The 22,849-nt window shown below is 31.2% G+C and overlaps 1 protein-coding gene across 1 annotated transcript in view; it reads right to left on the minus strand.

Moving 5' to 3' along the window:
* Positions 1 to 22,849, minus strand: part of LOC145266278 (uncharacterized) — a 949,382-nt gene that overhangs the window by 348,134 nt on the left and 578,399 nt on the right. The window contains exon 5 of the mRNA XM_080121826.1: positions 5,801 to 5,844. The gene's annotated coding sequence lies outside the window, so the exon portion shown is untranslated. The remainder of the gene's footprint in view (positions 1 to 5,800; positions 5,845 to 22,849) is intronic.

The following is a 22,849-nucleotide window of genomic DNA, read 5'->3' on the forward strand; positions in this document are numbered from 1 at the left end:
ATGATTAATATCACAAAATAAATACTTTTATGCCATGCCCCCTATGTACATGCATTTCTGAAGTAATAGAATAAAGGATCTTTTGGGTTAATTTTTTAAATTTTCTTTTTCTTTTATTTATTTCATTCTTTGGAAGTTCTAGACATTTATTTTCAAATTTCAGAAATGAATATCTCCCGTAGAAAAAGTATTTGAAACTCGTGCATTATGCGTTTTTCTTACTATAATCCTTGTTTTAATATTACAGCGTGTGAAATGCTATGTGCTTTTCTGGTTATATTTAATTTACTCATGTTATTTTCACAATGTAATAGACGGTAAAATTCAATATATATATATATATATATATATATATATATATATATATATATAAAATTATATATATATATAATTATATATGCATAAAATATAAATATATATATATATCGTCAAAAACTCTACAATGAAGCTATCTATCTATATTTTACACACACACACTGTCTCCCTCTCTCTCTCCCTATCTCTCTCTCTATATATATATATGTATATATATATATATATATATATATATATATATATAATATATGTATATATTGAATTTTACCGTCATTGAATAATTTACTTTTCACCAGACGATCCATTCGCGTGAAATCACATTTTCCTTCACCATATTCCCCCTGTTTCACTTTTTGTTATCAATAAAGTATTTGACTTGTAATTTCATCAAATACTTTTGTATGCAAAATTTGATCCCGCATTTTGCATATTCCTAACCTCTGATAAGAAGGAATGTATTGTCTATTTATGTGTAAAAAACATTTGAAGATCATCATCTAAAAAAATATATGTGTTAGAATATATATGTGTCTATTTATGTTATATAAACCATTCCGTTCAAACAGAAGTGTCAGAAGTGTAAATGTCAACCTCTCAATCTATCGGTATAAATGCCAATCTATCTGTCTATCTACCAAGATATCAACTCTTCTCCAAAATGTATTTATATTTCCCTCTCTTTATATATACTTGTTAATGTCCACATCTCTTCTCTAACAATGTTAATATCTCTCATCTCTCCTTACAACATGAATATCTCTTACTCAACACTAATCTCTTGTGAGACTCTCACAAAGAACAATACAAATCCATACGTCATCTTTTAATAAGAAAACAGTACATAACATATATATATATATGTATATATATATATATATATATATATATATATATATATATATATATATATATATATATATAACTACTTCATTTACTCTCTAAGGAATTGTTTTCACCACATTAAAAATAGATATGGAAAGAGTTAATTTCCAAACATCGCTAAAACACATCCGCGCACATAGCAATCATAGATGGATCATTAAATTAATTCAAAACACAGATAAACTAAACGACAGACAACCACAAAATTCGCGCATAAGACTGAAGAGTCCTAGAGTGGATAAAACGCGGAATATTCAGTGTAGCTTAATCGCCATATATATTTTATAACTTACTAACTATCTCTCTCTCTCTCTCTCTCTCTCTCTATATATATATATATATATATATATATATATATATATATATATTTACGTATATTTATATATATGTAGGTGTATATATATGTGTGTATATATGGTATATATATATATATATATATATATATATATATATATATAGCTGTGGGTGTGGGGGTGTATATATATATATAAAAGTGAGTATTCTTTGGTGGGATAAATGCCTACTAAACGCCTGTTTCAGTTATTGACTTGCAGACTTAAACGTTACATATCCGGGACTCCTGGAACATGTTTTGTTGTTTTAGGTGAAGGGTAATTGTTGTTCAAAGATTAAAATGGAAAACCAATGTTGTTATGAAACAACTTAAAAAAATACAGATACATCTGTTTCATCAGGAACTGTTTAATATTTAATTAATTTTCAGTAAATAGTAATCTTCAGTAAATAATAATTTTCAGTACATATTTATGATTTTTACCAGTAGACAATCAAACCAAAGAAAATAAATGTTAAATGCATCCCTTCCATCCGGTTCAATATAACAAATACTGTCCTGGGTCTCTCCTGTAGTGAAGTCTGTGCCAAATCAATTACAAAGTCTTCTTTTTAGACATCATGAATTAGTTTGGGATGTAGAGCTCTAAAGGATCTTTATTCAAATTTCCAGACTTTCACCTTTAAAATGCCATCTGTGTCTAGCCGTTTGCAATACATAATACGGGCGTTTTAACTCGTAAACGAGAACGTTGAGATGTGCCGAACAAAGCATAACGATTTCTACCAAACAATATAAATAAAATCAGCAATCGAGGTATACAAGACATGCCCGCGGCTTTCGAAGTAATATTCAGTAATCGACTCCACACACTCCAAAGTCTGCAAGCTGGGGCCTCACTATCGGATATAGTTTAAGGTCATATCCTGGACCTACTAATATTGGCATATATCACCATAAAATAAGATATCTCATATATTAATTTAATTAATAGTAATTACACAATCATCGAATTAACATAAATGAGTTTTTTATTTTCCCCATGAACGATCGATTTAGGTTTAATTCTTTAGATATTTCATAGAATACAAATGTGTACTGGGACTAGATCGATAGTGAAATATAGACTTTTTATAAAATAAATAGTTTATATGTAAAACACAATATGCCTGTATACACGCAATATGTGCATACTTTTGTGTTTCCTATAAAAAGTAAATTTGAATATTACATCGCATTGACATAAAGATTTCTTGATAGTACTCGAACGGAAGATTCCAAGTTTACTTTCGAACACAAGAGACAGGATTTATATATATATATATATATATATATATATATATATATATATATATATATATATTTATATATATATATATATATATTACTCAATATTATCAATTATTGTTGAAACAGACACTTTCAACACAAACGTGGACGCAGAATTCCAATTGCTATTTCTGACCAATAACAATTCTTAAATTTGTAGTATATCTTGTTAGGTTTTGATGTAAAGATACAATGATATTGCAGACAATCAATATTCCGGCATTGACGTAATCTCATATAATGTAAAGTAGTACATTCATATGGGTATTTTTTGCAGTTTTTATTCTCATCTGGTCTAAGAAATATTAAGAGACACTGGTTGTAATGCGACAGTTTGAGCGACAAAATTGTCACCGAGTAGAGACGAATAAATGACATCAGTTAATATGATATTTAACTTAGAGAAATACTCCTCCCTAGTTGAAGAGGACAATAGAGCCGAACACACTTTAGATTATATGAAAGCAAACTTAATTACAAAAAATAGAAATACTGAAGTGCAGTGAGGATCAAAAAGATTAACCAAGTTGGAATACTTACAAATGTTTTTCCAAATAAATTTTTACGTGGTCATCAGAATAAAAAAGCTATATTCTAAATGTAAAATCATTGAAACATACACAATAAGCCATGCATTATTGCTTGAGTTACACTAAAGCAAGTATACACAACGATGGTCTACACACAATAATTGCTATATAAATAATGTAAATGTTTTTTTTTTATTAAACAAACGTCTATATGTTAAATGTAGTAATACTTTTAATTAATTCGCAAACAATTCCTTAATCTACAGTAAATGTAATTTTAAAATAATTAAAAATTCGTTAAGTAGCATTAATTATGAAATAATATCGACACTTGTTAAGTAAATATAATTATGAAATACATAGACATTCCCTACGAAGCTATAATATTACAATAAACAGAAATTCGTTAATTAGTTGTCATTATTAAATATATAGAAATTCGTTAAATACATATAATTAAAAAAATAATATAGATATAAATTTAGTAGATATATTTAAAATAAATAGAAATTCGTAAAGTAGATTAATTAAAAATAATAGAAATTGATTAAGTAAGTATAATTATGAAATAAATAGAAATTCCTTCAATATATATAATTATAAAACAAATACAAATGTATCTGGTAAAATATAGTTATAAGACCAATAGAAATTAGTAAAATAGTAATAATTATAACATGTAAAATGCCGTTAAGTAGTATAATTATTAAATACATAGACATTCGTAAGTAGATATAATTACAAAATAAAGGGAAATTCGTAAGTAGGTATAATAAAAAAATAAATACACATTTGTTAAATAGATATAATATATAATGAATATGAATATACCTTGGGTAGATATCATTAAAATAAATATAAATTCGTGAAGTAGACATAAATATAAAATACATAAAACATCGTTGATTGAGTATACTAATAACATAAATACAAATTCGTAAAGTAGATATAATTATGAAATAAATAGCAGTTCATTAAGTAGATATAATTATAAGATGAATAGAAAATCATTTTATATATATAATAACAAAATAAATAGAAAATATTAAGTAGGAATACTTATAAAATAAATATAAATTCATTAATATATATATATATATATATAATCATATAATAATAATTTATCCGTTTAGTAGATATCATTATAAAATAAATAAACATTCGGGAGTAGATATACTTATAAAATAAATTTAAAAAATTGTTTAGTATATATATTTATAAAATAATTAAAAATTCGGTATGTATATATATATATAATCGTACAATACTTAAATATTCGTTAAGTAGATGTAGTTATAAAATAAATAAATAAATTGTTAAATGTATATATATATAATTATAAAATAAATAAAAATTCGTTAAGTATATATAATCACACAATAAGTAAATATATGTTAAGTTGATATAATTATAAAATAAATCCAGATTCGTTAAGTATATATAATTATAAAACATAAATAACATCGTTAAGTATTATAATCATGAAATAAATCCTAATTCGTTAAGTATATATAATTATAAGATAAATATAATTCGTTTATTATATATAATCATACAATAATTAAATTATCGTTAAGTACATATAATTATAATATAAATAAAAATAATTTAAGTAGATGTAATCATAAAATATGCGTAAAATCGTTAAATAGTATAATTATGAAATAAATAAAAAGTCGTTTAGTAGATACATGAATAAAATAATTAAATTTTTTGTTTAATTGACAGTATTGACAGTATTAAAAATAAATATAAATCCGTTAAGTAGATATAATTAAAAACACATAAAAACATTCCTGAAGTATATCATTCTCCAAGCGGAGTCTATACCTGTATTTGTTTTCCTACAGCATTCTAGAGTGCTACATGCAAATTTACTGAGTAAAGCGTCTATCTAAAGTAATCTTAGCTATTAGGCACCTTGTTTTCTTTTCGTACCCATCTAGTCCGCTAGTACTGTGGTTCGATATTATAAATTGGCTACCAACGGGAGCGCACGTTAAAAGATTCATACTAAAATATTTATATAGAATTCATATATTGCAATATTTGCTCTTTATGTTGTCGACTTACGTTTACTTGAACATTATAATCAGTACGCAGTTTCTAAAATTGATTTTGGACGAACTCATTTTATACTGAAATGTCTTCTCATTTACACAGTAAATATTTGTTAATGTGCAGCATTTTAACAAGATCAGTTTAATACAATAAATACAGACATTATAATTCATTATTTAATAGCATGATTGATGCAATAATATAAGATTAAACTTCAAAATTAAAAAGCGAACACCTGCTGCGCATAATAACCAATTAAAAAATTTAGTCAGTTCATTATACCCATTGAGTGTTGATCAAGGTGTTGTCCATCGATTAATTGAATAGCTTTTATCATAGTGTTATTATTTCTCATTAAAATTTCTCAAATTAAGAAAGTACAACTTACTTGTATTTCTTCGATGAATTGCAAGGAACGTCGCTTTCTGTTATCTGTAAAAATATAGATGTATGGAAGCAATGTTAATAAACTGGAAGACATTTTAATATAGTGTAATTTGTTGTTAAACGCATGTTATTTTTTTTCAATGCAAACGCAGGAGTAATAAATTAGATTATAAATAATAGGTTTATGGTATTTTAAATCGTTCAGAATTTTGCTTTTTTCAATGAAATTCAAATGATTTTTACGTTTTGAAAAAATATTGAACCTTAATGATAAAGCTTATCTAGAGTTATAACTCCAATTGCTGACAGTTAACTACATTCAGCGATTATTTTTTTTTCAGATTAAGCGGCTCATTTAAAGGTAACCCAATCTTTCTAATGTTTCTCATAACGACCAAATGAGCCCGCAAGACAACATGCAATTCCTTTTCCAACAAAATGGCTCTACACGCTCCACGTCTCACAGACCACTGATATGAGTTCATGCCATGTTTACGGAACAGTAACAATAAGCAAAGAGTTATGGTAAACAGTTTCCTCGGACTTGTCATCGTGTGATTTTTACCAAAACTTTTATGTAAATAATCTTCACAATCCAGACCAACTAAAGGAGAACATTACCAACGCTATCAAGAGAATCACCAGAGAACTCTAGGCGGTATCTGCAAACGATGTTAAACGTGCCCATAACGCACGGATGCAAACTGGGAGCACTTCCAACATCTTTTATAGCACTACAGGTAATTTAAACAATGCTGCATATCAGTTAAGCAATTCCAAAATATTCCTCCTTTCTACTACATTTTAGCACTACTTGTGAGTTACCCGTATATCATTAGATGCAGACTAGCTTTTTAGTGTTTAAACATTTTACATGTTCTACCAAAGACTTTATATCTCTGATGTATGTTAAAGTCTTTTAAGTTACACACTCGACAGCATTGATAGATAATTGACGCGAGCGGCGTGGATTCGACAAGGAAATAAGTTCTTCTATTTTCTTACGTATTAACAGGTAGGATTCAAACAATAAACATGTGAAGAATAAGACGTTTACATTGTCTTCCAATAAAAGTATATTGTTTTACTGCAGGTATTTCCTTTCGATATGACTAGCGTAATATGATCATTATTAATTGGTTTTTTTATAGTCTCTTATCTTAAGCATTAAAGTTGTTATTACATATTTTCTGTTGATAATTTTGTTTCATACGGGGAGCACAACGGAAGTCCGTATATCTATAAAAGTGAAATTGTCCGTGTGTGTGTCTCTGTGTGTACATTACCCTACAAAATAACTCTGTCAATTTTCAGTCTACAGATTCGATATTTGACACAAAGGAGTATTAACATTTTGAAAACTCTTTTTTAATCGGGTTTTTACCAGAGATTCAGCTGTCAACGTGTCAAAGTTCAACAGTTTGACCTTTGAAAACTTGACCAAACTCCTACCATAATTGTGGGTTTAATACTTGAAATTTTAGATGTAGGTTACTTCAAGATGGATCTAACTCTTAAATTTGATTTTAGCACAAAAAATGATAAGGGGTAAGATTGAGGTCAAAGTTTTAAAAAGAACTGACATCTGCGATCTCTACCAAATTACTCAACCAATTTTTGGTCTTAATATTTGAAATTTTACATAAAGAGCATTCAGACATAGTGCTCGACTTTCAATTGGTTTTTGACCTAAACGTTTCTGCAAACGAAGTCCACGTTCCAAGAACTTTACATTGTCAGTCTCTAGGACTCTATTTAGCTAATATTGGGTCTAAACATTTGAAATTTTACATAATGGGTATTGAGACATGCAATCAGTTTTTTTAAATCAATTTGTCGACGAGAATTTGGCTGCCAATAGGTCAAAATTGAAAGAGTTGATCTTTACAGACTCTACCAAACTTCTTCGCCGAGTTTTTGTCTAAACACTTGAAAAGTTAGATGTAGGTTACCCGGGCATGAGTCAAACTCTTAATACATCTACACATATGCACATGAAGTCATGAACAGTACGTAAGGCCCGAGCAAAGCCGGTCTAAACTGCTAGTGTGTAATATAAAAGTATTTTGAAATGGCGCTAAACGATTATATATAGTATACATGGATTACAGAAGAGAGACTAGTTTTTACGTTCCAGGAGATGTATAGAAGTGAAAACAGGGATAACGCATATGACCAATATGTGCGTATATGTTGGGTGAAGGGTGTTTATGTCATTACATTTTACACTTAAGAGCGAGTGTTTATAATGGGGATCACTATGTGTTGTGTTGACGATGACAAAACAAAATTACGTACCTGGGTTTTAAATAAAAACATGAATACCAGGATTAAAATACAAACATGAGTGCATTTATTATTCATGACCGGAATACTTTTTCAGAACCACAAATGCCATGCTATTATATCCTGAAAATTTCTCTTCCAGCGTTTCACACTTCGATCCTCCGATCTCAACTGACGAAAACTTACATCTATATTAAATTATCTTAATACCTATTACATCACCTATCACGTAAGCAAACGTGAGAATATAGATTCACGTTTTTACCAGTTGATTGAGTACATAGGTTTTTCGAATTCCTTACAGAGTTGTTTTGCCAATATTAACTATAACTATAAACACTATCTTTGACTTCGACTCCAATAACAATAACAACAAGACTTCAACATTCGTAAAATAGCATTCGTTAAACAGGAATTATGAATTAATAATAATTATCGATTATCATGAATGCATACATGCATAATAATCTTCGGTTATTCTTTCCCGTGGTTTTCGGTAGCTTGCAATCAAACAATTTCATTTAGAGAATATGTAACTTGCGTAATTTATTGGTCACTTTATATCAATACGCCCCGAAATATTTACTGATATACATAATTTCATCACAAGTTATTGCGTGTGCAAACACTGATAACCGTCAGAGTATAAGAACAATATATATATATATATATATATATATATATATATATATATATATATATATATATATATATATATATATATATATTCGGTCTCATTCATATGTAATCATTGATCGATAAAACTGTATTAAATTTACACAGGATGTTAATCGATATGATACTTAAACTGAAAACTTTTATGTTACTGTTACGAAAATCTCACACATTTAAATTAAATAAACTGGCATATGTGTGCACATAATTTATTTCATTAATGGCGAGTAAATATTTAAGGTCATTCTTCTCATTTAAATTTAATGAAACTATTGTGTAAATTTCTGACTTTCTGATTTTGTTAGTCTGACTATGGACACAGGAAATTACTGGTACCTGTGCTACCGACCGCATTTCTTTCATCAAATAAACAGCCATGGTCGATTGTCTTCTGAGTGTTGGTGGTTGGACAAACCTAAACTGCTTAAATGGTAGATAGGTTTGCCCATCGCCCGGCTTTCACATTCCTTGTTTGCCTATTAGACATTTGCAGAGGTAGGATCGAAGGAACTCGGCAGAGACACCCAGTGGTGAGGATGTTTCAAGACTATCGTAGTGAACGTTGTTCCCCGCATCCTCCACATTCCCATCATCTATACTGACTTAGTGACACTGTGCCTTGTTGGGAATAAAAAATTGAAAAAAAAACAAAAGAAATATAAATCCTGTGTGACTGTTTTTCTCTATGAAAGTGAAAAGGTAGACGTAATGAATAATCTCATGCTTTATGCTTTGGAAAATGATGGGATTATTGAAATTACTCCGCACAATATAAAAAGAAAATAGGTGTGATGGTATAACCTTCTCTGACTTCTATTGGTAAAAACATTGTTTCCAGGAACTGGTTATTTGTTATAAATAACTTACTTTTAAAATGTTATCCAAACATATTAAACCGTTTTCTTTTTATATCGCTACGTTTTGCTGTAGTCTTAATTAATCGAGTGCCAAAATGCTCGGCGAGTTTATATAACAAACAATGTCAATTTTTGAACATATGGAATAGTGACTATTCTTGAAATACAACATACACAATATGATCTGGGGTCAAGTAGAGAGAGAGATAAATAGATAGATAGAGATAGAGAGAGAGAGAGGGAGAGAGAGGGAGAGAGGAAAACGATGTTCGATGGCAAGTGGCCTGTTAGCGATGGTAGCTAGTGCTAAGACAGTAGAATATTCTTATCATCGTTTTAACTCTTGTTTATATATCCGACAGTAAGGCACAGTAAATCTATTGAGAACTACGTTGCTCTATATAAAAACACATCAGTTATTAACTGATATTTATTTAAGAGTCAATATTCCCTTATCATAGCACTACTGATCACACAGGTCAGCTTCCTCTTCTGTCTGTTTTTTTCTCTCTGTCAGTTTCCGAGTCCATTTGTTTACAAACACATCTCCCAACTTGCAATCAAACTCACATTCCATTTTTTAAACTTAGTCAACTAAAGAATGTCGAATTCCAAGTTTGCGTACATTCTTCCCAATTGTTATGATTTTAATAGCATTTCTTGGTTTAAAGATTGCAAACAATATTTACGGGTAATCACCTAGCTCGATGTGCGTGTGTACGCCCAACAATACTTCCACTGTTGAAAACTATCCAACAATACTCTCATAGCTGAGCAGCTTAAGTCAAAATTGATGAAGAATCGTGCATTTTGGTAAGCAAGCATGAAACTTGGCACGATTGCTCACAATGGTCTATACTTCCGAAAAAACTTTTACGCCACTCCAAAAATCCAAGATAGCCGCCATTTTTCATAATGGCCGCCACGGATGGTAAAATGTATCATTTTGTGAACTCAATGCTTCATTTTTGACCGATTTCCACATATTATATATCAATTTATATGTTTCTGATGTCAACAAAGCCATTTCTGACGGCAAAATAAAGATTTAACGCAATTTGAGTGTAATAAAGGCTATATTTTACACACTTATGTCAGTTTATCCAGCATTTTCCTCTTCTTCTTCTTGTGTTTTCATCAGGATTCACACGTTCAACCCTCGCAATTGCAGCTGCATAAATTTGTACATGGAAGGCCGAATTTATTGAATTTGTATCTTCCAAAGCATTGTGTCTTGCATCCGCATTTTGTTAGTTCCTTGCATCGTTCTGCAACTAGCGGAAGTGCTGTCCAAAATATCTTCCATGTATTGCCGTGCTTCTTCCATCCCCACTCGGCAGGACTATCAATTTCCATGTGACAGCATGTTGCTTTACTCCAAATGCACCCTGCTTGATATGTTGCACCCTTTGTGTGTTCAGTTAAAGCTGCTTTAGTTGGAGGTATGAAGTCGTAGGGTCTCTGTTTACGAGCAAACATGTCCAAGCTTACAGCTTCTATTCCTGTGAGGTAGGTAGATCTGTCATACATTGTGATGATAAACTGGTCAATAACTGCTTGGCCCTCACTTGTTATGACTGGTGGATGACTGCTCAGCTTGACAAATACGTCCGTCTCGTCAGGTAAAACACTCCATGTCTGAATGCTGTCTTTTTAGCTTTATATCAATGATCATTTCCTTGACCAAAGTCAATGAACATTACCGCCAGGTCCAACTCTTTCAAGACTGGAAATACAGCCATGGCAATGACAAGGACATATGGATCATTAGTTTTCAGCAGTAATGTTTTGTAACCAGGATTAACTGCAATTTTTCCGTGTACAAACAGCCTTGTGTCTGATTCCTCATGGTTGCAATGTGCTAGTCCTTCAAAACTGATATTCTGATTGCTAACAACATCTGCAACTCTGGCGATTACCACGAGATTTTCATGATCCTGTGCTAGTGAAGTGATTCTATCAGCCAGAAACTTGAGGGGAGCTGTTTTATTGTCATCATCCCTCAAGAAATTTCGCCAGTTGGGAGGGAGCTTGCCGTTGGTGATTACCCGACGCTTTGCACCTTGTCCACGTTTTGTCCGTGTTTCAGCTTTCAAACTTGTTGGTAAGTAAACATCAAAAACAAGCTCAGTTCTTTCGTATGCTGAACTGAATTTCAGTACCTTTGGAAAAAAATCAAGTTGTACATACTCTTCGAAGGTTTTTGATTTGCAGTGTGGTATTGTGTTTACTAATTCTGAACCATCGATGATGATGACTTACACATGTGGAACTGAATCTGGACATGCAACTTTGGACTGAAGAAGCAAAGCAAGTTGAGACTTTGTACCACTGCAGAGGTTTCCATTTTCACTCAACGATGCAGGAAAGGACTGGTTCTCATGTTTAAAGAATTCCATCAGGTCACACTCCCTGGATTGACAAGATATGAATAGTTTAGAGAATCTCTTAACCCAATTCCTAATAATCCCCCCGAGCTATCGCCCGCTCATTCCTATTGGCTGAGCTCCGAATATTCCATTATTCTAAGAATTCCATTTTTGCCTACATTATCGAACGAATTATCATATTGAAATACGCGCTTTCCATAACAATAGAACTATAGCAGTTTTCGGTTTTCAAATATTTTATTGTAAAATTATTTATTACATATATCTAGTACATACATATCTATCACATTATACGTTTTCTTTTCTTTTTTCTTAGCTTTTTTACAGCCGTGTTGTTCACTTGTGTCTGGCTGAACATAGTGTCGAAACGCGTTGTCTGTTGGTTTGAAAACAAACGACATTGCACGTTTTGAAAACAAACATAATAGAAAACACGCACATGCTTTTATTTTGGTGTATATATATATAGGCCAACACTAAATACACGCACACATATGCTAATCAATTAACACAAAGACAAACATACACATACTCATCACAAACTAATTTTTTGTGCAAGATTGATTTTATTTAATACATTAATTGATTCGATTTCGTTATTTTCGTTTGCAGCATTTTATTCGCTGGCGAAAATGCTTCCCCGTAATAAAAAAAATAGAATGCATTCATGAAAAAAATAAATTAAAATAAGAGTACAAAAATGTATCTTTACGATAGGAATCTATCTGCTGAAAATCTTACAAAAGTGTGTGGGGATTATTTAGAAAGGTAACCTATTGGTCGACCGCACTTATACACCTGTATGTGTTGTGTGTGTGCACGCGCGTATGTGTATTCGTGTGGGTATTGAAATTGTTAGTGTGAATAGTATTTTTTTTAGCTTAGTTTAGTTTCGTATATACAAATACGTATATACAAATGTCTGCACACACACGCGTGAACGCGTGTGTGTGCAGACATTTGTCTTTGTTGTGTGTGTGCGCACGTGCGTATATATATATATATATATATATATATATATATATATATATATGTGTGTGTGTGTGTGTATGTACATATTTATATATATATTTCTGTAGAAATATATCTTCTTATTATATATCAATCCTTATATAAGAAGCTCAATGTGATTACAGACCAATATATAGAATTAATGACAAAACCTTATATTCCAAAATTCATGATGCTTACCATCTTATAATTTATTCCTTTAAATAAATCGATTTATACAATTCTTGACAGTATCTGTTTCGTAGCGTAAAATCAATCACTTAATTATTAAATCGATTAGTGAATCTATTATGCCCTTACCTCATCAGAAAATAGCAACAATCTATCTATCAAAAGGACAAAATGTGATTTAACATAATGAAAATCCGAAAATAGGAAGAGAAGCTGTAGTTAGATTTACACATTACACCACCTGGAATTTTATCAAACATAGTCATTAAACCCAACGATTTGTACTAACAATTTTAATTAATTTATGAAGCTTCTACCAAAATGTTCTATTTAATAATTAGTAAATTTATTAAATCTAAGTTTTGTATACATACGTATGAAAATAATTACAATACACCATAAGATATTTGATATATGTCTGTATATACGAAACTAAACTAAGCTAAAAAAATACTATTCACACGAACAATTTCAATTAATTTGATGAATGTTCTACTGAAATGTTCTATTAAATAATTAGTAAATTTATTATTTCTAAGTTACCAATGTATACTTATGAAAATAATATCAGCAAATTCTAAAATAGTATATATGCTTTTATATACGAAACTAAACTAAGATACAAAAGAAAGAAAAAACAAGTATTCGTACTAACAATTTTAATTTATTTATTTACGTTTTTTTTTTAATTTTTTCATTTTTTTCTGGGCCACCACCGCGAATAAAAAGATCTAATATTGGGTGGCTGTTAACGTGTGGGGCTCAATTTGCGTTAAATTTAGTTTATCGTATGTGCCCCCCAAAAGAATAACAGGTTGCCATTCATCGTACTTCACAGGAGTGCGAATACACACTTTGAAACAATAGAATAAGCAAAGATAAAAGGCTTCTCAATTCAATCATCTTATATATTCTCGTTAAATACTGCGAAACAAACATTGGAAGTATATATATATATATATATATATATATATATATATATATTATTATTATTATTATTATTATTATTATTATTATTATTATTACATTTTCACCCCAAACAAGGCACAATGCCAATTTTGAGTAGAGGCTACTATCAGGGGCAGCAAGTACTGGGATACTATGTTGGGATTTCGGAAGCAAGATGTCAGCTCACGTTACACTTGAACTTCTGCATGTCAGTACAGTTGGGGAACCAGGGATCCAGAATGGAATTCCAGAGGCTAGCGTTTCTGTGGAAGAAACTACTGGTGTAGAAAGATATTTTACATCTAGGGATCTCTACTGTGTGGGGGTGGGATTTAGCTGCCTGTCGTGTTTGTCGAGGGTTTCTTCATCGTGGTGGCACAAGTGTCTGCAGTTCGTCAGAGTATTCACCCTTAAAATACTTGCAGAACAGGCAGAGGGATGCAACGTATCGTCGATGGGACAGAGGCTGAAGCTTAGATGCCAGTTCAGGGCCTATCAGATTGGTGACTCTCTTTTAATCTTGTCTAGGAGCGAGAGACTAGCAGCAGAGGCACCAGCCCAAATGTGATAGCAATACTCCATACATGGGCGAATGGTCGCCTTATAGAGGTACAAGATACTTTCAGGTGTCAGTAGTTTTCTAGGTCCTTAGAGAGAGCCTACCTTCTTCACAGCGGCCCTGGCAATGTTTTCAATGTAATAGCTCCAACTCATGTTTTCTGTGAACGTTAGACCAAGCAATTTGAAAGATGTACCCTCATATATATATATATATATATATATATATATATATATATATATATATATATATATATATATATATATATACTAAACTGTTCGTTAACCGTTGGGTAAGTATGTTATATTTGATTTGGGATTCATGTATGAGCGTTACACTTGTGAAGTAAGGAAAATATATACTTTTTACATAACAAAAATGTGTATGAAAGTATAATAAAATGAAAAATCACGGACGGATCACTCAAACATGAAAAAACTCCTTCCTATTCGTGTAAAGTTACCTATTTTCCCGATTAATCGCTCAAACTCTAAAATTAAACATGAGTTTCCTGCGAATCGAACGCTGACGAAAGTCATTTTGCAGCGAAAACGCACATGAAACTACGATGAGAAATATAAGAATGAAAAAGACATATTGGAGTCCTTCAACCAAGCTATAGAACCTTAAAATCTAAAAGAAATAATTAATAAAACCAGAAGCAAAAAATTAAAACTTAAATGAATAAAATAAAATAAAACTAATATGGAAACAGATTAGTAAATGTGTCACCAAATTCACCTTCTATCACATCTCTTCCTATGTAAAATAATAATTTCGAAATAATAACATTACTATTTCAGTGCGCAGGTCAAATTTTGCAAAAGAAATGATTTATCTTTATTTGTTTACATTGTTGTAGGTAAATATTTATGTCCGGATGTCGTACACCGGAAAGTGGATTACACCACTCGTTACTAGGTCATATAATGGGGTTCCTTTCCTTTTCCTATATATATATATATATATATATATATATATATATATATATATATATATATATATATATATATATATTGGAATTCATTCCCTATTCCTTCTATCTATTTGTGAATTATTCCACGGATTTCTGCCTTTTTGATTACTTTGGATCATCTTCAAATTATGCGATTCCCTTAAATTTTATTTGTGCGAATGGAAATTGAACTAATGTTCTTGGATTCTACATTTTTGAATTTTACCGGCATTGGATATTTTACTCTTCATCAAATTACCCATTCACGTGAAATCACTTTTTTATTAACCGTATTACGTCTTGTTCCATTTTTGTTATCAAGTAAGATTTATGACTTACCTCTAGTTTCATTGAATACTTTTGCAAGCAAAATTCGATCCCGCATTTTGCTAAATCCTACCCTCTGATGAGAGGGAAACTCCGCTAATTAAGGAGTATCCACTTATTTAGTGTTTCCTTTTTAAAATTATCTATATTTCTACTCGTTTTCAAAGTGTTTTAACATGTTTTATTAACTACTTGTTCTCATAGATATATAAATATTTATATATATATATATATATATTAATATATATATTATATATATATATATATATATATATATATGCATACATATAGGTAAATCAGTACATAAAATACCATCAATTTTATTCATCGCAATGCCTGCTCTTATAACCAGATGCTTATTTGTAAGTTTGTATAGGGACTTTGTAAAGCACACAAAGCAGCACCCACACCTATCTGAATCTTAATGTTTTTTAACAGATCTCTACGGTAACGTGATGTCAACTGCTCTAATTCTCAAGTTGCCGCGTAACATATATTAAGCAACAGTAAATCTAACATTTTACTGTGCACTATTGTTTGTAGTTTCCTTAATTGTATCTTAATCAGCGATTTATAATGCAAATCTGAAACATAAAAAACAGTGAAAAGTGATGTTTTTCTTTTTCATCTTAACTGATGTTAATAATAAGTTCCAGTAATAATTCACATGTAGACAAGAGAACACTATTGTAAAGTTTCAATATATAATGATGAATATAATATAAATGCTGCCAAAATAAATAGAAAAAAGATGGAAGTATGCCAGTTACAAAAATGTTCTGACATTAGAACCAAATTGTAAGTTTCCCAGGAAGGAAGTCGCTATATTAGTTCAGTTCCATCTTGGCCTTGAAAGAAAGACCAATCATAATCTAAAGAACGGAAGGGCATCGCATGCCAGGTCCGTATATTGATTTTCTGCCTGCCCTCTTCCTTTTGAGAGACAAAATAAATGATAAGATATGTATTTACACAGTTTAAACGACAAAGGGGAATTGAAACAAGTTAGTTATATCGTTATTAATTTATATTTATTAAATTGCTTATTATGAAATTAGAAGAATTATAGAAAATGTTGTGACGATACGTTTCGTTTAAAAAATCCATAAAAGGAAGTTTATCCCCGAAACGTATCGTAAAATGAAAAACAAATCAATAGATGTACGTGCCGGCTGAAAAAGTGTTACAACCAAGTAGCAATCATCAAGGTTCTGGACAGTAATTTCATCGTGGAATCTTTTTATATAAGATTCACCGTTGTCGAAATAGCAGGCAATGAATAACGGAACACCAAGAATCGATATATATTATAAGCATGTCATTTATTGTGTGTTAAAAAATTTTTAAATCTGAACAAAATATTAAAAGAAAAATAATAATGAGAAAACATGCAGACAGTGTCCAACGGTCAAAAGGGGCGAAGACAACACTTTAAAAAACTGTTCAAATTAGCATGGCCTCTTTTCTTTCCTTCCCTTTTCCTTTTTTCTTTTCTTTTTTTGTGGAAAATTGTTAGGTTATTTGAGGCAGTAGAAATCTTCCAAAATAAAAATAAAATTATTTCATTTCAACAAGTCGATATTTGTGAGATGGGGGGCATATTGAGCAGTACTTAACTGCGAAGGCATGCATTCAACCGATTATTTGGTATCCGACAAAATTCAATATTCTGGTGTTATAATGTGAGGCAGTCCTATTTCGCTGCGTAAGTCGCATTTTTATTATCGACATTCGTTCGACGATGTGACCAGATCCATTCCTTCTTTCTCTCCTGCCTTTTTCGTATACCACGATTCTCCCGATAAAATGTTTTTTTTTCTTTTTCTCTTCTTTTGCTCGCACGTTGCTTTGTTTGGGATCGAGGTGGGGTGTCTATATGATTTCTTGTCGTGACCTAAGCACGTGTATTTGACGAATCACTTGGTGAGAGGATGGCGGTGGGGTCTCTATCTCACTTGCTTTTACGGGTAGATGCGTAGATATTTGGTTGTCCCATGTCTTGATAGCAATTGGATAGTGTGCGGGTCTCTGACCGATAGATACTAAAAATGAATTTAAAAATAGAGAGGGGGGAATGGTCACTTCTGCATCATGCCCTGTTTTCCTGTGACAATGTATCCTTACTATAATTGCACGGTTTTGTGCAAAGTTATATCTGTATACGCTAGATTCTTTCTACATCGGAGAAAACCATTGTATGGACCTGTTTAAGCATTTTTCTAGCATTAGTAGAAAATTAGTCGACTGCAACATCCTATGGAGGATATTATAACTCTTCTCACACCCGCTTTTTCGCAGGGAATGGTGTCATTTTTCTCTCTTTATTTCATCGTTATTTAAGCAAAGATGTTTTATTAAGCTTGAGACTTTGCTCTAACCAGTTTCTTGTATTCATAACAATATCTCTCGTTACTTCTATTACTGAGAATAAGTAATATTTAGTAATCCATGTATCTATAACCAAACAGGATTTAAACGGTCCGATTTTGTCCAAGTGCACTTCTTTTTCATTCGTAAATATATACATTCAACATGGTACTTATATTGTCAAGTTTAAATAAAACGCGTACAAAATGTAAACGAGAAAATAGAGTCTTGTAAATGTAAGTGAATCGACAGAAGTATTAATAGATATTTTTTACAAAGGAGTCACAAATTATCATGGTCCGGAGCGAACTCGGCGATAATGGTTAATATGTACAGTAGTCAACGAGACAACACCATAGTAATCATTATTAGTAAAAGTTTGGTAAATTATTACTTAAGGAGACAGCGCATCAATAACGTGTTCACGTTAGAATTTAATACGAGCATATTGTAGTTAGTTAGAAAACAGGACAACGGAAGAGATGCTAAAGAGGCGTGCAGTTCTAAGATAAAAGCTTTGTTCATGGAATTAAGGTTTACGTTTTGGCACAGATAATGAGTGAGGAAATTAGTGATACTGATCTCAGCGAACTAAGACTGTTCTTCGTTAAAGGAAGGCCAGGAGGAGCATAGATTAGAGATCATACAAGCACTTGCCATGAAAATAACGATAAAGAAGAGAAAGGTTGCAGAAACGATACAAGGGCACCCCTACAAGTTATGAAGTCTATTTTTAACTCTGTAAAAGCACGAAAAACGTAGTCCTTTCAGCTCTTTTTGGGTTGTAACACACTTTACATAGAATATGATTCCGGTTCTCTTAACATTATTATATTTCGAAAAGCCAACGCAGCATTGTATCAGTAACTGCAATTCAGGCTTTATACCAGAATTATTAATTCAGTTTCCAGTAATAAATAATTTATACGAGTCATAGTGTTCAAATAACCTCAACCAGAACTAAATATTAGCAAAGCTATTTAAACTTTGCCGGAAGGATAAATACATCCCAACATCCTTGAAATTTATGCTGACGACACCACCATTTGTGGCAGCACATCAACGCCGTAAGCGACCAGTTTCTCTCTGATTTTTTTCCTCTGATCTTGAGTGAGATCTCACTATCGATCAAGTAGATATCTAACTGTTCGTATATATGAGACGGGTGTATCCAAAGATTGAGTATTCGTTCCACATTTGGCCACGCGCTTCTAGAAATACTTTATCCCTTCTTAGTAGAGTTCAAAATAGACTTCGTATAATAGTAGGGGATGCCCTTTTCTCTTTCCTGCAACCTCTTTCTCACAGAGAAGACGTTGCGAGCCTTTTTCCGCTTTATCCTTATTATCATGGCAAGTGCTTATAACACATTTTTCACGAGAAACACTTTTCTAGCTGAAAACGCTATCAATAATTTCCCCCACTCTTTATTTGTGCCTAAACCTAAACATAGATTTCATGATTAAAGCTTCTTTTTTCAGAACTACACACCTATGGAATTGTTTTCCGATTGACTGCTTTCCAGATGACTACAATATGGCTGCCTTCAAGCCCAACGTAAACAATTCCTTGATGAACTGTTCCCCATAATAAAATTTCCCAAATTCCACTTTTAGCGATTACCAATATTTTTCCCACAAACTACTGTACACTCTTAAACCCTTATTCTCTAGTGGGCATTGAGCCTTGTAAAGTATTTACTTTTTTTGTAAAAAACAATTAAAACAAAAAAACATGACCTCCCATAATAATCAAAGCCAACCTGATCGCCACCATCCGCCGAGTATTAGTAGGTGATTTGCAATAGTACAACGGAAACTATACAAAGTATACCGAACAGTAGGGTGTGCATATTTATATTATTTTAATCCAAGATGAATGATAAGGTTAAGTCGGGTATACACTATCTAGAAGTATATATTATTTTAGGGTGCGCCTGTAAGAAAAAGGTCATGGAGAGATCAGTCGCTTCTATTTTAGTTTGACTCATTCGAGGAGAAGGATTCGAGGATTTTGTTTTGGAGAATGCTGCAGTAAAGAAAACAACACTACAACTAAAAGTATTGAAAAAATCTATCCAGGTAAATTTATTTGCTATTATAGGTGACATAGATAAAATGTAGCCGTCTTTAGCCTCATTAACCGACTTGATATTGGTCCGGAACTAGAACATGCTTTTTCCTCAAGCAAACCATACTTATAATTCATTTATCTACCAAAAAATAATGTTTCACGCGTTTTGCAGATTATTTCTCTGGTACTAACTAATTTTTCTGTTACCATATCATTTCATTATTATTTTCTCGCTAAAAGTGGTAACGCTATTTATTATAAGTTACTTAGCACTGCTAATAGCTAGAGTGTTCATTGGCGTCAAAAGTGCGATAAGTATTTTCAAGGTTAGCGATTGCAATAATTTTACATTATCTAAAACGTTAGCTATTGGCACTGATTCTTACTTTTGCTAGAATTTTAGCAGCAATAAGCTACTCTAATTCTCAAAAGAAGCCAGAATGCTTAAGTTTTAGCCTTGCCCCTTTTATTCTCATCGTTCTTGTTTACCTTGCCTGCGATCTTCTTTATTATTATTATTATTATTATTATTATTATTATTATTATTATTATTATTATTATTATTATTATTATTGTTGTTGTTGTTGTTGTTGTTATTATTATTATTATTATTATTATTATTATTATTATTATTATTATTATTATTATTATTATAGTAGTCTCAAACTTTGGATATTTTAGTTGGATTTTCTTTCTAAAACATCAAGTCAGTTCCTATGTCATTAGACATTCAAGCTGTATTAACACAATGGTCGTTCCTAACGAAAAGCCTTTTAGAAATTGTAAAAGAAATTATCTTGTCAATCTGAATAAGCAATTCAGGGTCATTTTTGTCATGTTGCCAAGCTTTTCAATTAGAATTACAGTTGTCAATCACCTTCACTGCCATAGAGTTCAAGGTGTTAATATATTATTATGGTTTCATAACATTATTAACCGTATGACGGTTTATTTTATTTTTTATTTATTTTTGTTTTTAAACACTCAATCTATACCTTAACACTTTCGCTGTCCCCAATACTCAAACGTTTTGTAAGATTGTAAAGGAAATTGTTTTGTCAATTACATTGAGAAATTGGTGGTGGTTTTTATTTTTGTCCCAAGAGGTCCAATCAATATGGGAATAACCTTGACTTCTTTACATTTCCATAGTCTAACTAATTCCCATTTAATATGTTGGTATTTATTTTTCTCGTTCTTTCTGTCGCAATCTGATATGGAAAGGGCAATCTCCGTCAATGATTGAGCAAGTCCTTTGTTTTGTTTAGTAAAATTAAATCAGGGCTGGAGTGTTCAAGGACCTAATCAGTTATTCCAGTGTAAGACCTGAGCGACTTTGCCGTGTCTCCATTTTTTATATCGGAGTTGAACTAGCATAGGGCATTCTGATACAATATGCGCTAATGTTTCGTCCCTTTCATTACACATTCTGCACATCGGTGGTTCTGCAGTTTGTCGATGTAGTATTTGATAGACCTAGTGCGAGTGTTCTTTTCCGTGACAGCTATTAATGTGCTCTCAGTAGATCATTTAAGATGCCCTCTTTCCAACCAATTACATTCACCAATAACAAACACCGTATAAAAACAACACTAGCAAATAAATACTGGGAACTCAAAGAAAGCGGACATTCGCCGGTAGTCGAATGGAAAATAATAAGACAAGCTACCACGTTTAAGCATTTAGACGACCCATGCAAATTATGCCTTCATGGAAAATTTGCTATCCTGTATGTAAAGAACCCCACAATCTATTAAACTGTAGAGGAGAAATAGCAAATAACTGTGTTCACAAAATAAAACTTACTCTAGGATAGCGATACAAAATAGCTTTAAAACTAACACAAACCATAGAAAATAGAAAATAAACAAATAAATAAATTAAATAGACATGAATATGCATAAACGATCACACATATATGTATATATATATATATATATTTGTATATATATATGCATATATGTGTGTACACATATGTATATTTATATATAAAAAAGAAAGGAACATGTCTGCCTTAAACCACTAACCTAGTTCTAAAACAGATCCTTTGTTCGATAAAATGCATGTCCATTGGCTGATAGGAAGGGGCACGGTGGATACTAGAAAGCTATATATATATATATATATATATATATATACATATATATATATATATATATATATATATATATATACAGAGATTAACATGATTTATAGAATAGAGAATTGCATTGTTTGCTTTTATTTTCTGATACCTCATAATTGTTATTTTTTAAAACTATTATGATTTGCGATTAATTGTAATTCCCAGACAAGAGGATATTTTAAATGTTTACAGTTTATTAATATTTACATTTTTACAAGTGATTTGCTTGAAATAAATTTAGCACCAAAAATTGCATGGATTTTTTCTTTAACATCATTACCGTGCTTAATGTCATCGAGCTGAATC

This window comes from Euprymna scolopes, chromosome 4 (genome assembly GCF_053919585.1).
Source record: "Euprymna scolopes isolate OS-2025 chromosome 4, ASM5391958v1, whole genome shotgun sequence".
Taxonomy (NCBI): domain Eukaryota; kingdom Metazoa; phylum Mollusca; class Cephalopoda; order Sepiida; family Sepiolidae; genus Euprymna; species Euprymna scolopes.